At 38.7% G+C, this 18,587-nt stretch overlaps 1 protein-coding gene and 1 pseudogene across 8 annotated transcripts in view; one reads left to right on the top strand and one right to left on the bottom strand.

Annotated features, from left to right (window-relative positions):
- CCDC148 (coiled-coil domain containing 148) overlaps nucleotides 1-18,587 on the bottom strand; it is a 320,462-nt gene that overhangs the window by 274,490 nt on the left and 27,385 nt on the right. The window lies entirely within an intron of this gene.
- Nucleotides 13,854-14,333, top strand: LOC104005226 (heterogeneous nuclear ribonucleoprotein D-like; annotated as a pseudogene).

The following is an 18,587-nucleotide window of genomic DNA, read 5'->3' on the forward strand; positions in this document are numbered from 1 at the left end:
CAGCCCACAAATACTGAATTAGAATTTAAAAGAGAGAGGCATAGGAATTTTTTGAAAGAAATATCTCAGATTATTTCTATCAATAGGAAGCACTTTATGGAAAATTGCCAAAGTTATAAATAATTGATGTCCTTGTTCATCAAACAAAAACAAATGAATTAAAAACAGAAAACAAGAAATCTATGCCCTAATTTTAACAATTTTAACATAGCAATTATCCACTTAAGGCTAGGTTTGTTACTTTGTGAAATTCTGCATAATACAAATGATTAATAAATTATAATTGTTTAAAACATTTGACCTTTATAGCAATATAAGTATTTATTATTATTATTATTATTATTATACTTTAAGTTTTAGGGTACATGTGCACAATGTGCAGGTTAGTTACATATGTATACATGTGCCATGCTGGTGTGCTGCACCCATTAACTCGTCATTTAGCATTAGGTATATCTCCTAATGCTATAGCAATATAAGTATTAAAAATTAGTTTTGTAATTCACATGTAGCCACATACAAAGGTTTTACTACCTAAACAATTTTTCCAAACAAGGTACTAAAACAAACTTACAGAAAGTATTTGTAGAAAATGCATTTGAGTTTAGTAATTTGATGAGTTTTTATCCCTAAAGTATTAAGAAATTGTAAAGGAGTCTTAGCATAAAAAGCAAAATGTTAAAAGAAGCAGCAGGTGGTCAAGCAGTCTCTCTCAAACATATTATCCCATTAAACTAATAGTTTTTTTTTTCACAAAAGGAATGTTTTTCTAATGTATTACAAATCACCCCAGAGAGATTATTTATAATGGTCACTTCAGTGGGCTATCCCAGCTAGTTTACTCTACAGTGCCATTTTAATAAAAACCTACTGGGATGAAATCTCTTTATAATTTAAGCCATTTAATTTTAAAAATTAATGTAAAGTAAAGCCATAGTCAACTCAATTCCATAAATATTTGATTATTATCTCATATAAATAAGCCCAGCTGTAGGTTAGCTACTAAGGATAAAGTGACGAGTAAGACACATTTCCTACACTCAAAGAACTATCTTACTCTAGAACATTTTTTTCTCTTGCCTTTTTTTTTTTCTTTTGAGGAAACTAAATCAGGGGTTTGCAAACTTTTTCTGTAGAAGGACAGATAGTAAATATTTTCTACTTTGCTTGTCATTCCATCTCTGTTGTAACTATTCAACTCAGTTGTGTAGCGTGAGAGTTGTATAGCCAATGTGTAATTTTTAAAGCATGGTTCTAATAACAAAAATAGGCTGCTGGTCAGATTTGTCCCTTGGGCTGTAATTTGTTACCACTGGACTAAATAACTCGTGAGTGCTTATTTAATCTTTCAAATTTTTATCATATCTGCCTTACTAAAATGTTTATACCAGAAATAGTGAAAAGTAGATGTACCAAGAAGATAGGAAATTTAAAAAGGAATTACAGAAAAAACAGACTGAGATAAATCAAGGAAGTTGTTAAAGGAGAAAAGGCAGTGTCACCCAAACAGAAAGTGATACATCAATAAAGGTCAAGCTCTCTGGAGGAAATTTGAAAACTTTTAAACAGTAACAACAGTAATAGTAACATATTATGAAATAATCCACTTCTATGTAAAATCATCTTTATAGCTTTAACTTGCTTTAAAAACAGATGTGTTAGGCATAAAATCTAAAATGCTTAATTATACAAATAATGCATAATTTTGTAATTAAAAATACAAATAAGCCCAAAGAAAAAAATAAATATCTCCACAAATCTTACCAAACCAGAAACACTACTGTTTTACTAAAAAAGGTTTCAAATACTTTAGAAGAGCCAAGTCTTCATAGGATTCTTCTGCAGCTTGTAGGATCAGATAGGATCAGAGCTTAATCCATTCATTCACTCCCAAAGTTCACATTTTAGAGTGCTGAATTTGCTCAAGTGGGGCAAACTGCAGTGCCCAGTGCCCAATAGCCTATCACCATAAGAATAATGTCTGCTCCACCATGGCACACGTATACATATGTAACAAACCTGCACGTTGTGCACATGTACCCTAAAACTTAAAAGTATATATAAAAAAAAAGAATAATGTGTGCTAGGCACTATATGAGGAGCTTTCTGGAGATCATCTCATTGAATCCTTCCCACAATTCCAGAAGGCAGACACTATTATGATTATGTGCAATGTTAGAAATGAGGAATGTGAGGCATGAATGAAGTATGTGAGGCATGAATGAGGAATGAAGTAATTTACTATGGTCAAGCAGCCAGTCAGTGCCAGAATGATGATATAAATCCATAAATTTGGTTTCCATCATCCATGATCTGAAACTTTAGCATTTCTCCTAAGGAAAAATAGGTACATCCAAACCCTGTGGTATAAACCTAGAGCCAGTAGTCAGACACTCCTTGCTTTCATTGAGATAGACATGAATGTAAAAAGTGTAAATGTCTCTGTCACCCATAAAGAGATAATGGCAACAATATCACAATTAGCAATGATTTGGTATGTATTACTTACCAAACTCAAGGTAATAAATTTGAGTCCATAGTTTGGGGCCATAATTTAAGTGTGAATTTGTCCATTCTCACATTGCTACAAAGAACTGCCTGAGACTGAGTAATTCATTAAAAAAAAAAAAAGAGGCTTAATTGGCTCATGGTTTTACAGGCTGTACAGGAGGCATGGCTAGGGAGGCCTCAACAATCATGGCAGAAGGCAAAGGGGAAGCAGACACATTCTACATGGCTGGAGCAGGAGGAAGAGAGTGAAGGGTGAGGTGCTATACACTTTTAAACAACCAGTTATCTTCAGAATTCACTCACTATCATGAGAACAGCAAGGGGGAAGTGCACCCCCTTGATCCAATCACCTCCCACTGGACCCCTCCTCTAACATTAAGGATTACAATTCAACATGAGATTTGGGCAGGGACACAAATCCAAACCATAACATTCTCCCCTGGCCCCTCCCAAATCTCATGTCCTTCTCAAATTGCAAAATACAATCATCCCTTCTTAACAGTCCCCCAAGTCTTAACTCATTTCCACATTAACTCAAAAGTCCACATTCCAAAGTCTCATCTGAGACAAGGCAAGTCCCTTCTGCCTATGAGCCTGTAAAATCTAAAACAAGTTATTTACTCCCAAAATACAATGGGATATAGGAATTACTCCCTTTCCAAAAGAGAGAAATCTGCCAAAAGAAAGGAACTACAGGCCCTGTACAAGTCCAAAACCCAGCAGGGCAGTCACTAAATCTTAAAGCTCTAAAATAACCTCCTTTGACTCCATGTCTCACATTCAGGCCATACTGATGTCTGGAGGATGATGGCCCTATTCTCACAGCTCCACTATGCAGTGCCCTAGTGGGGACTCTGTGTGGGGGCTCCATCTCCACATTTCCCCTCTACACTGTCCTAGTGGAGGTTCTCCATGAGGGCTCTGCCCATTCAGCAGACTTCTGCCTGCACATCCAGGCTTTTCCATAGATCCTCTGAAATCTAAGCATAGGCTCCCAAGCTTCAGCTCTTGTCTTCTGGGCACCTGCAGGCTTAACACCACATGGAAGCTTCCAAGGCTTGCGGCTTACACCCTCTGGAGGAGTGGCCTGAGACATATCTGGGACCCTTTTAGCCATGGCTGGAGCTGGAGTGGCTGGGACACAGGGAGCAGTGTCCCAAGGCTGCACAGGGCAGCAGGGCCCTGGGCCCAGCCCAGGAAACCATTCTTCCCTTTTAGGCCTCCAGGGCTGTGATGGGAGGGGCTGCCACGAGGTCTCTGAAATGCCTTGAAGGCATTTTCCCTATTTTCTTGGCTATTAACATTTGGCTCCTCTTTACTTAGGCAAATTTTTGCAGCCAGCTGGAAGTTCCAGTTTCAGATCATCTCTGCTCACACATATGAGCATATCCTGTTAGAAGAAGCCAGGCCACATCTTGAATGCTTTGCTGCTTAGAAATTTCTTCTGCCAGATACCCTAAATTCTATCTCTCAAGTACAAAGTTCAACAGATTCTTAGAGCTGGGGCACAATGCTGTATTTGCTAAAGCCTAACAACAGTGACCTTTGCTCCAGTTCCCTATAAGTTCCTCATCTCCACCTGAGACCACATCAGCCTCATTGTCCATATTACTATCAGCATTTTGGTCATAACAACTGAACAAGTATCTATGAAATTCCAAGCTTTTCCTCATCTTTCTGTCTTCTTCTGAGCCCTCTGCACTCTTCCAACCTCTCTGTCTTTACCCAGTTTCAAAGTCACTTCCACATTTTCAGGTATCTTTATAGCAATGCCCCACTTCTCAGTACCAATTTTCTGTATTCATCCAGTCTCACATTGCTATAAAGAACTACTGGAGACTGAGTAATTTATAAAGAAAAGAGGTTTAATTGGCTCACGGTTCTGCAGGCTGTACAGGAAACATGGCTAGGAAGGCCTTAAGAAACTTACAATCATGGCAGAAGGGGAGGCAGACACATTCTACATGGCTGGAGCAGGAGGAAGAGAGCAAAGGGAGAGGTGCTATACACTTTTAAACAACCAGATATCATGAGAACTCACTCAATATCATAAGAACAGCAAGGGGGAATTCCACCCTCATGACCCAATTACTTTTTACCAGTTCCCTCCTCCAACACTGGGGATTACAATTCAACATGAGATTTGGGCAGGGACACAAATCCAAACTATATCAAGGTGTCTGAATAGTCAGTTGTTCTGAACTTTCTTTGGAACCCAAACACTTTGTAAATGTAACAACAGCCACAGATAATTCCCTCAAAGGAGTGCAAATAAGCATACTGTGGTGGCCCTGGAAGTGTACCACCCAGATCTCCTTCATAGAACTCCTGCCAGGAGCTGAGCTGATGGACAGCCCCAGCTACTACCCCTTGGATTCATGACTGCTCATAGCACTTGCCCTAGGGCTTCTTGGAGCCAATAAATAACCATGGAAGAGGTAATGGTGCCTGTACCTTTCTGCCCAATATAGGATGCTTCCAATAAGCAAACTTTGCTTGGGGACTCCACATTAGCTTGGATGAGATTTTCTTAGAACTATACTGCAGTCTGAGGCCTCCAACCAAATCCTCCTTCCCCTCTCTCCTTTCACAGATGCCAGACCTGCCTTGTGGTCTCAAGGCTCTTGCCTTCTATTCCTCCTCCCTCTCCTTTACCCTCCACATGCACTCCCCCATAAATTAAGCTTGTCTAATTCTGTCTTGTTGTCTATTCCTTGGAGGACCTGAAATGATAATCACAGGTGTGTAAAACATTGTGCATTTTTTCAAAGGATTAGTGGAACCCTGAAGTTCATTTGTAGATCCCCCTGAGGCATAAAGACATCAGGTTAAGAACCTCAGCAGGTGGTACAATTAAAGGTAATTAAAAGATGGATACTAAGCCAATTTTTGCATCATTCTGCTCTTATAAAACTTTGGCAAATGATTTTTTAAAAATATGCATAGTTCAAATCTAAAACAACTATATTTAAATACTTGTTAAATTATAGTAATCTATTATTTTTTAAAAAAATCAAATAGGTAATAAGAGAACCATTAAAACACCATAAACGTAAAAATCCCTTGAGTGTTTTTTTTTTTTTTAGTTTTCTGGAAAGAACATCACACCGTGTAATACTAAAGCCTGAGCTCAAATCCTAGCTTACCCAGGCTTGCTGATTAACCTCCTACAAATCACTTAACTTTTCTGGGTTCAAATTGCCATATCTCTACAATGAAGGGGTTGGACTAGGTAATTTCTAAGGAATCTTTCCATTCTAAAATTTTATGATAATATATGGTTTTCTCTGTGGCATAATTAATAGTATCAAGAAGGCAAAACTAACTCTAAGTCCAATATAATAATATCAGTAATGTCATTTCAGAAGAAACTGAAGGAAAAATTAAATGTATTTAAAATCCTCAAGGGCTGGCCTCTGCCTCCTCTTCCAGCCTTAAAAACTATCCTAGTAACACCTTCTTTCTGTTCCTGGTATCTCCCAAGTTCATTTCTGCCTCCAAGTCTGTTGCATTTGTTTGGGAAGTAGTTCCCAAATGGCTAGTTCCTTCTCATAGTTCAGGTCTTGTTTCAAAAGTCACATCTACCAGATCTTATGTGACAATCCTGCCCAAAATAATATCCCCAATCCCCAACTGTTTTTTTTCAGAACACTCTCTTATATCATCTTACAAACAATTATCACTATTTTTTTTTTTTTGGTTGCTTGTCTGTCTTTCCTCACTAGAATAGAAGCTCTGTGGAGCAAACATGTTTTCTGTCTTGTTTATCATATATATATCTCTTAGAATAATGCCTGGCATATAGGAAGCATACAATAAATGTGTTTTAATGAACAAATGAGTGAATCAATGAGTGAATCAATACGTGCGTGCTAACAGAAAACAAAATTGTAACTTTTAGAAGAGTGAAAGAAAGTATAAAAATCACCCCCATTCCATTTTTTAGGGTCATATAGAAGCAGAAACTTGGCTTTGCATGCTGTATTTCATAATTAGAGAAGATAATAACCCAAATGTGTGCCAGGAGTAGCATTAGGTTTAGCTTTGGACTGAGTTTTTTCCTGTGGGACATCAATAGAATTGTATGATGATCAACACTAAGATCATGTTCTAACTAATTGAGTTCACAGGCTTAAATTACTCAGCTTTTAATATTTGGAAACAAGCAAGCATCAAAATAATTCTATTGACTTCCAAAGAATTAAAACTCACAAGGCCTAATTTTAAAAAGTCATCAAATAGCTCTATGAAAATTTAAATACTATGGAAAGGTTATATTAAGAATGAGTCACTGAAGTTTTAAAAAACCTTTTTTTACAAGATAATTTTGTGATTGAGTTTTACGTCACAAAGACCAAGAAACAGTCAAATGTGAAGTCAGCTCTCAATTTTCCATGATAAAACCAGGAATTAGCTCGTGAAGAAGTAGTAGGAAGGGTATATATTGGTTTTGGTACTTCAGAGATCCTGGCCTTGCCACTTACTAACTATGGCTTTGAACAATTTGCTTAATTTCTCTGGGTCTCAATTTTTTTAATTTGTAAAATAGGATTAGTAATGTTTGTATGCTTGTTTTGGAGATTAGTAATACTCTAAAGCACTAAACATAGAGCTAGGAACATATGAGATAATAAAAGGCAGCTAAGCCAAACAATAAAAATACATTGACTACTTAAGTCTATGGTATCAGGAGTATGTGTGAGAAAGGGGATAGATGTCAGAACTACCTCTACAAGCCCATCTCCCTCATTAGAAACTGGATAACCATCCCCTCCTTTGTGAAAATATACAATCTATACAGTTGAAAGCTGAAATATTTTGAAAGTAGGCCTTTCCCCACCCCTAGAAAGAAAAAATTTTCCCACCCCTAGAAAGGAAAACTGGAACCAGGAGGTAAATCTTTTAACCATATTAAATACAGAAATAGTTGCTCTGCCATCACTACTGCAGCAACCTAGTCTGCATGCCAGCACCTCTCTGCTGACAACTCCTTCACTGTGGAGGACATGAACAAATACAGCAACAGAATTCACAGAGGGACCCAAGATGAATGCAAGCAAGAATGAGCAAGATGATAGTAAAATGTGTATTGGAGGTTTGAGCTGGGATAAAAGCAAAAAAGATGTGACTGAAAACTTATCTCAATTTGGGGAAGTTGTAGACTACACAATTAACACAGATCCAATCACTGGGAGATAATGGGATTTGCATTTGTGCTTTTCAGAGATGCTGCTAGTGTTGATAATGCTTTGGAACTGAAAGAACACAAACTGGATGGCAAATTGATAGACTCCAAGAGGACCAAAGCTTTAAAAGGGAAAGAATCTCCATGCTGGGAGAACCACTACTCTCTTCAAAGCTGTCAGACCAGGGACATTTAAGTCTGGAGAAGTTTTCTGCTGCCTTTTGTTCAGCTATGCCCTGTCCCCAGAGGTGGAGTCTACAGAGGCAGGTGGGCCTCCTTGAGCTGTGGTGGGCTCCACCCAGTTAAAGCTTCCCTGCCGCTTTGTTTATCTATTCAAGCCTCAGCTGGCGGGCACCCCTCCCCCAGCCTCACTGCCACCTTGCAGTTCCATCTCAGACTGCTGTGCTAGCAATGAGCAAGGCTCCCTGGGCCTGGGACCCTCTGAGCCAGGCATGGGATATAATCTCCTGGTGTGCCATTTGCTAAGACCGTTGGAAAAGTGCAGTATTAGGGTGGGAGTGACCTGATTTTCCAGGTGCCGTCTGTCACAGCTTCCAGTGGCTAGGAAAGGGAATTCCCTGAACGCTTGCGCTTCCCAGGTGAGGTGATGCCTCGCCCTGCATTGGCTCTTGCTCGGTGGGCTGCACACACTGTCCTGCACCCACTGTCTGAAAAGCACCAGTAGGGGCCAACTGACAGCTCACACGGCCAGGTGCCCCTCTGAGACAAAGCTTCCAGAGGAAGGATCAGGCAGGAACATTTCCTGTTCTGCAATATTTGCTGTTTTGAGGCCTCTGGTGGTGATACCCAGGCAAACAGGGTCTGGAGTGGACCTCCAGCAAACTCCAACAGACCTACAGCTGAGGGTCTTGACTGTTAGAAGGAAAACTAACAAAGAGAAAGGACGTCCACACCAAAACCCCATCTGTACGTCACCATTATCAAAGACCAAAGGTAGATAAAACCACAAAGATGGGGAGAAACCAGAGCAGAAAAGCTGAAAATTCTAAAACTCAGAGTGCCTCTTCTCCTCCAAAGGAACACAGCTCCTCACCAGCAATGAAACAAAGCTGGACAGAGAATGACTTTGACGAGTTGAGAGAAGGCTTCAGACGATCCAACTTCTCCGAGCTAAAGGAGGATGTTTGAGCCCATCACAAAGAAGCTAAAAACCTAGAAAAAAGATGAGACAAATGGCTAACTAGAAAAACCAGTGTAGAGAAGTCCTTAAATGACCCGATGCAGCTGAAAACCACGGCAGGAGAACTACCTGACGCATGCACAAGATTCAGTAGCCAATTCCATAAAATGGAAGAAAGGGTATCAGTGATTGAAGATTAAATGAATGAAATGAAGGAAGAAGAGAACTTTGGCGAAAAAAGAGTAAAAAGAAACGAGCAAAGCCTCCAATAAATATGGGACTATGTGAAAAGACCAAATCTACGTCTGATTGGTGTACCTGAAAGTGACAGGCAGAATGGAACCAAGTTGGAAAACACTCTTCAGGAAATTATCCAGGAGACCTTCCCCAACCTAGCAAGGCAGGCCAACATTCAAATTCAGGAAATACAGAGAATGCCACAAAGATACTCCTCGAGAAAAGGAACTCCAAGACACATAATTATCAGATTCACCAAATGTAAAAATGTTAAGGGCAGCCAGGGAGAAAGGTCGAGTTACCCACAAAGGGAAGCCCATCAGACTAACAGCAGATCTCTCGGCAGAAACTCTACAAGCCAGAAGAGAGTGGGGGCCAATATTCAACATTCTTAAAGAAAAGAATCTTCAACCCAAAATTTCATATCCACCCAAACTAAACTTCATAAGTGAAGGAGAAATAAAATCCTTTACAGACAAGCAAATACTGAGAGATTTTGTCACCACCAGGCCTGCCTTACAAGAGCTCCCAAAGGAAGCATTAAACATGGAAAAGAACAACCAGTACCAGCCACTGCAAAAACATGTCAAATTGTAAAGACCATCAATGCTAGGAAGAAACTGCATCAAGTAATGAGCGAAATAACCAGCTAACATCATAATGACAGGATCAAATTTGCACATAACAATATTAACCTTAAATGTAAATGGGCTAAATGCTTCAATTAAAATACACAGACTGGCAACTTGGACAGAGTCAAGACCCATCAGTGTGCTGTATTCAGGAGACCCATCTCACGTGCACAGACAAACATAGACTCAAAATAAAGGGATGGAGGAAGATCTACCAAGCAAATGGAAAACAAAAAAAAAGCAGGGGTTGCAATCCTAGTCTCTGACAAAAGAGACTTTAAACCAACAAAGATCAAAAGAGACAAAGAAGGCCATTACATAATGGTAAAGGGATCAATTCAACAAGAAGAGCTAACTATCCTAAATATATATGCACTCAATACAGGAGCACCCAGATTCATAAAGCAAGTTCTTAGAGACCTACAAAGAGACTTAGACTCCCACACAATAATAATGGGAGACTTTAACACCCCACTGTCAACATTAGACAGATCAACGAGACAGAAAGTTAACAAGGATATCCAGGAATTGAACTCAGCTCTGCACCAAGCAGACATAATAGACATCTACAGAACTCTCCACCCCAAATCAACAGAATATACATTCTTCTCAGCACCACATCACACTTATTCCAAAATTGACCACATAGTTGGAAGTAAAGCACTCCTCAGCAAATGTCAAAGAACAGAAATTATAACAAACTGTCTCTCAGACTACAGTGCAATCAAACTAGAACTCAGGATTCAGAAACTCGCTCAAAACTGCTCAACTACTTGGAAACTGAACAACCTACTCCTGAATGACTACTGGGTACATAAAGAAATGAAGGCAGAAATAAAGATGTTCTTTGAAACCAATGAGAACAAAGACACAACATACCACCACCTCTGGGACACATTTAAAGCAGTGTGTAGAGGGAAATTTATAGCACTAAATGCCTACAAGAGAAAGCAGGAAAGATTTAAAATGGACACCCTAACATCACAATTAAAAGAACTCAAGAAGCAAGAGCAAACACATTCAAAAGCTAGCAGAAGGCAAGAAAACTAAGATCAGAGCAGAACGTAAGGAGATAGAGACACAAAAAACCCTTCAAAAAATCAGCGAATCCAGGAACTGGTTTGTTGAAAAGATCAACAAAATTGATAGACCACTAGCAAGACTAATAAAGAAGAAAAGAGAGAAGAATCAAATAGACGCAATAAAAAATGATAAAGGGGTTATCACCACCGATCCCACAGAAATACAAACTACCATCAGAGAATACTACAAACACCTCTACGCAAATAAACTAGAAAATCTAGAAGACATGGATAAATTCCTGGACACATACACCCTCCTAAGACTAAACCAGGGAGAAGTTGAATCCTTGAATAGACCAATAACAGGCTCTGAAATTGAGGCAATAATTAATAGCCTACCAACAAAAAAAGTCCAGGGCCAAATGGATTCACAGCCAAATTCTAGCAGAGGTAGAAGGAGGAGCTGGTACCATTCCTTCTGAAACTATTCCAAATAATAGAAAAAGAGGGAATCCTCCCTAACTCATTTTATGAGGCCAGCATCATCCTGATACCAAAGCCTGGCAGAGACACAACAAAAAAAGATAATTTTAGACCAATAAACCTTTCCTTTATTGAGGAAAAATCCTCAATAAAGTACTGGCAAACCAAATCCAGCACATCAAAAAGCTTATTCACCATGATCAAGTGGGCTTCATCCCTGGGATGCAAGGCTTGTTGAACATATGCCAATCAATAAATGTAATCCATCATATAAACAGAACCAAAGACAAATCCACATGATTATCTCAATAGACGCAGAAAAGGCCTTTGATGAAATTCAACAGCCCTTCATGCTAAAAACTCTCAATAAATTAGGTATTGATGGGATGTATCTCAAAATTATAAGAGATATTTATGACAAACCCACAGCCAATATCATACTGAATGGGCAAAAACTGGAAGCATTCCCTTTGAAAACTGGCACAAGGCAGGGATGCCCTCTCTCACCACTCCTCTTCAACATAGTATTGGAAGTTCTGGCCCGAGCAATCAGGCAGGAGAAAGAAATAAAGGGTATTCAGTTAGGAAAAGAGGAAGTCAAATTGTCCCTGTTTGCAGATGACATGCCTGTATATTTAGAAAACCCCATTGTTTCAGCCCAAAATCTCCTTAAGCTAGTAAGCAACTTCAGTAAAGTCTCAGGATACAAAATCAATGTGCAAAAATCACAAGCGGTCCTATACACCAATAACAGACAAACAGAGAGCCAAATCATGAGTGAACTCCCATTCAGAATTGCTTCAAAGAGAATAAAATACCTAGGAATCCAACTTACAAGGGACATAAAGGACCTCTTTAAGGAGAACTACAAACCACTGCTCAATGAAATAAAAGAGGACCGAAACAAACGGAAGAACATTCCATGCTCATGGATAGGAAGAATCAATATTGTGAAAATGGCCACACTGCCCAAAGTAATTTATACATTCAATGCCATCCCCATCAAGCTACCAATGACTTTCTTCACAGAATTGGAAAAAACTACTTTAAAGTTCATATGGAACCAAGAAAGAGCCCACATTCCCAAGACAATCCTAAGCCAAAAGAACAAAGCTGGAGGCATCATGCTACCTGACTTCAAACTATACTACAAGGCTACAGTAACCAAAACAGCATGGTACTGGTACTAAAACAGAGATATAGACCAATGGAATAGAAATAATACCACACATCTACAACCACCTGATCTTTGACAAACCTGACAAAAACGAGCAATGGGGAAAGGATCCCTATTTAATAAATGGTGCTGGGAAAACTGGCTAGCCATATGTAGAAAGCTGAAACTGGATCCCTTCCTTACACCTTATACAAAACTTAATTCAAGATGGATTAAAGACTTAAATGTTAGACCTAAAACCATAAAAACCTTAGAAGAAAACCTAGGCAATACCATTCAGGACATAGGCATGGGCAAGGACTTCATGTCTAAAACACCAAAAGCAATGGCAACAAAAGCCACAATTGACAAATGGGATCTAATTAAAATAAAGAGCTTCTGCACAGCAAAAGAAAGTACCATCAGAGTGAACAGGCAACCTACAGAATGGGAGAAAATTTTTGTAATCTACCCATCTGACAAAGGGCTAATATCCAGAATCTACAAAGAACTTAAACAAATTTATAAGAAAAAAATCAAACAACCCCATCAAAAAGTGGGTGAAGGATATGAACAGACACTTCTCAAAAGAAGACATTTATGCAGTCAGCAGACCATGAAAAAATGCTCATCATCACTGGCCATCATAGAAATGCAAATCAAAACCACAATGAGATACTATCTCACACCAGTTAGAATGGTGATCATTAAAAAGTCAGGAAACAACAGGTGCTGGAGAGGATGTGGAGAAATACGAACACTTTTATACTGTTGGTGGGACTGTAAACTAGTTCAACCATTGTGGAAGTCAGTGTGGCGATTCCTCAAGGATCTAGAACTAGAAATATCATTTGACCTAGCCATCCCATTACTGAGTATACACCCAAAGGATTATAAATCATGCTGCTATAAAGACACATGCACATGTATGTTTATTGCAGCACTATTCACAATAGAAAAGACTTGGAACCAACCCAAATGTCCATCAATGATAGACTGGATTAAGAAAATGTGGCACATATACACCATGGAATACTATGCAGCCATAAAAAAGGATGAGTTGATGTCCTTTGTAGGGACATGGATGAAGCTGGAAACCATCATTCTCAGCAAACTATCACCAGGACAGGAAACCAAACACCGCATGTTCTCACTCATATGTGGGAATTGAACAATGAGAACACTTGGACACAGGGTAGGGAACATCACACACCAGGGCCTGTCATGGGGTGGGGGGAGTGGGGAGGGATAACATTAGGAGATATACCTAATGTACATGACGAGTTAATGGGTGCAGCACACCAACATGGCACATGTATACCTATGTAACAAACCTGCACGTTATGCACATGTACCCTAGAACTTAAAGTATAATAATAAGAAAAAAGGGAAAGAATTCCCCAAAAAGGGTTTTGTGGGTGGATTGAGCCCAGAAACTTCTGAAAAACAAATTAAAGAATATATTGGAGCCTTTGGAAAGTTTGAAAATATTGAAATTCCCATGGATACAAAAACAAATAAAAGAAGATTTTGTTTTCTCACATATATAGATGAAGAGCCAGTAAAGAAATTGTTAGACAGCAGATTATTATCAAATTGGTTCTGGGAAGTGTGAAATCAAAGTTGCACAACCCAAAGAGATATAGAAGCTGCAACAGCAAAACAAAAAGGAAGAACAGGTGCTGCAACCAGTGAATGAGGGGGCCCTAGGGGGTCGTGACCAAGGTCAAGGCATAACTGGAATCAATGATCTAGTGACTACTATGATCGCGGATATGGGAATTACAATAGTGCCTATGGTGGTGATCAAAACTGTAGTGGCTATGGCAGATATGATCATGCTGGGTGTAACTATAGGAACCATGACTATGCACAGGTGTATGCAGACTATAGTGGCCAAAAGAGCACTTATCGCAAGGCATCTCCAGGGGGTCGCAATCACCAAAACAATCACCAGCCATACTAAAGGAGGACATTGGAGAAAACAGGAGATGATGCTAAAATAACCCATCTTGCAGGATGACATTGAAGACTGGTCTTTTGTTGATCTAAGATGATTATTTTGTAAAAGACTTTCTAGTGTACAAGACACAATTGTGTCTAACTGTATATAGCTGCCAATTCATGTTCTTTGTTTTTACTTTGTCCTTTGCTATCTATGTTATGACTCAATGTGGATTTCTGTTTATACACATTTTATTTGTATGATTTTATATTAAACCTCAAATAAATGCTTCCTTATGTGATAATTTTTCTGTGTCAGGTACCACATGGCTCCATAAAAACATAATTTTAAATAAGCAATAATTAAGGCACAGTTTGTTGTGTGGAGAGAATTGATCCATAGGGAGAAACTGTGGTCCTTTATAAATAGCCAGCCACAGTAATACCCTGTTTCCCAATATGTAGATATATTCCATGCTCTTAAGGCTTCATCTGTCTGTTACCTGAAGTTTCCACCACATCTTTGGATGATGTTTTTCCCCTCTGGATATCTGAAGACACTGTCCTGAGACAAAGTCACAGTGTTGTGATCACTGGAAGCTTTCTAGTAGACCATGTGTCCTCTGGATTGTAACATAATGATTATTAGTAACTCCTTTTGCTTTGTTCTTGTCTCTGGAAAGCCATCTTTGAATTGCTAATTACTTCTTTGACTTTAGAGCTAATCAGTGGTCTGCTAGAAAAAGCTTTATATGCAATTATAATCATAACACCATGATGTTAATTCTCTTAGTAAAAATCCAAATAAATATAGAAAAGAACACTGTAAAACTGTGGTAGGAACTATAGTTTAAAGTATTGAAAGTAATTATAACACAAGGAATTTCACAGATAGGTATGAGATTATCCATTAAAGTTTGATCAAAAGTTCAATTAAAATTTGAAGTAGTGGCAGAATAACTGATTTAGTTATATTCTGTTAGTGTTATGTCACAGCCATCACAACACTGAACAAAATATTTTCTATTTGGGCATTCTGAGGAAGCTGTATTACAGTTAACTGCAAATGCCGTGTGAGTTTAGAAAAAGTCATGATAGTAAATATCATTTTAATGTAGTTAGTGAATAAACTTGAGTAGGTAAGCATTTGCATATTCAGATGTAGGAAGGAATAGCGGAAAAGGTAAGTCTTAGATATGTTAATGTTGATCCAGGTGTTCCTGACTCCTGTCATTACAGTAGATTTTCCTGGTTCATTGAAAAGAAAGAATTTCATATCTAGGTTTTAGAGGACCTAGGTAAACACAAACTTTGAATTTGGCATTCAGTATAGTTAATTGGATTTAAGGATGTTTGTCTCCAGGTTAACTACTGGGATTGGCACACGTGTCCACATGCAGAGTAGTTAATCTTGTGCAACCAATTTAAGTTTTTTATGCTTATGAATCTGCCTTTTTAAAAAATTTGGTGCCTGTAACTTTATTTGTTCCAGTGATATTTGCACTTGTTGTGCTATAAAGTTACAATGCTCTTGTCCGTTTTTGCTTCTGTTTTTCTATTACACCTTACACCTAGGATAAGTACCAATGTTGGCTATTGCAAAGGATTCTGCTTATTCTTTCAACATGCAACTTTAGGGACTAGAAGGCAGTTCATTTTGTGTTGTCAGTAGGCACAGTGTCTAGGTAGTGAATCCTGTAAGTTCAAACGTATAATTAAGTGAAAAGTTGACCTTGAGATTGTCCTTTCCTCTGACCAAAAATGAATAAAGGCTTTTGAAATAAATAAAAATAATAAAGAAATAATAATTTGACCTCACAGTGAGAGTTTATCTAAAATTGTCTATACTATAATTTCAATAAAATATAAACCTCATTTTAAAAGGCCATAAATAGTCATTCAGAACAGATGAAATGATAATGCACATTAGGCAACAATTCATAAAGTGTTTAACAAATTTTCATTTATGACTCATTATGTTCATGATTCTATAAAAATAAATGGAAACCATTGAGTAATTCATCCACTTATCCATTCAAAAATATTTATGTAGGACCTAGTGCTAAGGACATGGATCTTATTTTCACTGGGGGACAAAGTGGCAGTGACATAACCAGTTTTATACAATTATAAACAAAGTATGTATTTAAAGGGAAAAAAGGGCTTTCTTGAAGAGGTGGCAAAGCTGGAATCTATAGATATTATAAATAGGAGTTAACCTGGAGCAGAGTGTGATTTAAAGGTAGGAAAGGATATTTCAAACAGAATTGCATATGCTGAGATACTATGGCAAGAAGGAAAGAGGGAACCAGGTATGGTGGCTCATACCTACAATCCCAACACTTTAGGGGGCTGAGGCAGGAGGATTACTTGAGCTCAGGAGTTCGAGACCAGCCTGGGCAACATGGCGAGACCCCGTCTCTAAAAAAAACACAAAAATTAGGTGGGTGTGGTACCACATGCCTATAATCTCAGCTACCTAGGAGGCCTTAGGTAGGAAGACAGCTTGAGCTGAAGAGGTCGAGGCTACAGTTAGCCATCATCACACCACTGCACTCTAGCCTGGGTGGCAGGGCAAGACTTTACTGCAAAAAAAGAAGAAGGAAGTGGGGCATTTTCCAAAAACTGAAAGAAGCCAGTTGGTTGGGGAACACAGTCAAGATCATTGAGGTAGAGAAGAAGCAGGAGAGGCAGACAATGGCCAAAACACAGAGAGTCTTTTAGGCTTTATTTAGGATTAGAGTCTTTATCCTAAAATCAGTAAGAATCTATGGAGGAGATTTAAGGAAGGGGCTGACATGCTCAGATCTGATCTTTGGAAGGTCACTTTAGCCTGGGGTATTGAGAGCAGATTTGGGTGGAGGATTAGAGGAGATACACAGAGGCCACTTAGAAGACTGTTACAGTAGATCAGATGAAAGACGATATGTAGCTTAAACTAATTCAGTGGCAATGATGAGAAGTAAATGGGGTCAAAAGACTTAAGAGGTAAAACTACAGAACCTGCTGCTGGAGAGAATATACAAGGAGGTAGGATCAGGGATTGCACGGAATAAGAAAAAGGAAACTGTCCAAGATCTGTTGCTCATTTCGTAACAGCACAACTAGATGGGATGGAGGAATAATTCGTTGAAATATGAAACATTGGAAGAGGGCCAGATTTAGAGGCAGGTGTCAGGGAAGGTGAGAAGATAGCAATTTCATTAACTTGACTTTGAGTTGCCTTAGAGATGTCAAAGCAGGCAGGAGGGTTTAGAGCATGTAAGAGAGGGCTAGGCTGGAAATAGAAGTTTGAAATCACAATGAGATACCATCTCACACCAGTTAGAATGGTGATCATTAAAAAGTCAGGAAACAACAGGTGCTGGAGAGGATGTGGAGAAATACGAACACTTTTACACTGTTGGTGGGACTTTAAACTAGTTCAACCATTGTGGAAGACAGTGTGGCGATTCCTTAAGGATCTAGAACTAGAAATACCATTTGACCCAGGCTTCCCATTACTGAGCATATACCCAAAGGATTACAAATCATTCTACTATAAAGACACATGCACACATATGTTTATTGCAGAACTATTCACAATAGCAAAGACTTGGAACCAACCCAAATGTCCAACAATGATAGACTGGATTAAGAAAACACGGCACATATACGCCATGGAATACTATGCAGCCATAAAAAAGGATGAGTTCATGTCCTTTGCAGGGACATGGATGAAGCTGGAAACCATCATTCTCAGCAAACTATCACAAGGACGGGAAACCAAACACCGCATGTTCTCACTCATATGTGGGAATTGAACAATGAGAACACTTGGACACAGGGTGGGGAACATCACACAGCGGGGCCTGTCATGGGGTGGGGGCAGGGGGGAGGGATAGCATTAGGAGATATACCTAATGTAAATGACGAGTTAACAGGTGCAGCACACCAACATGGCACATGTATACTTATGTAACAAGCCTGCACATTGTGCACATGTACCCTATAACTTAAAGTATAATAGTAATAAAAAAATAAGTTTGAAAGTCCTTGATGATCTTTAATGTCATAGGTAAGATTTCCTAGAAAGAGCATGAATAGATAGATAGATAGATAGATAGATAGATAGGAGTACTTAGAACTAAGCCTTGAGAAATTCCAAGATATAATGCTAAGGTAAAGGATGATGAGCTAAAAAGGAATCTTAAAAGAAATGGCAAGAGAGAAAGGAGAAAAATCAGATTAGTATGATATTCTAGAAACTAGTGGAAGAGAACCTTTCAAGAAAGAA

Source organism: Pan troglodytes, chromosome 13 (assembly GCF_028858775.2).
Source record: "Pan troglodytes isolate AG18354 chromosome 13, NHGRI_mPanTro3-v2.0_pri, whole genome shotgun sequence".
Taxonomy (NCBI): domain Eukaryota; kingdom Metazoa; phylum Chordata; class Mammalia; order Primates; family Hominidae; genus Pan; species Pan troglodytes.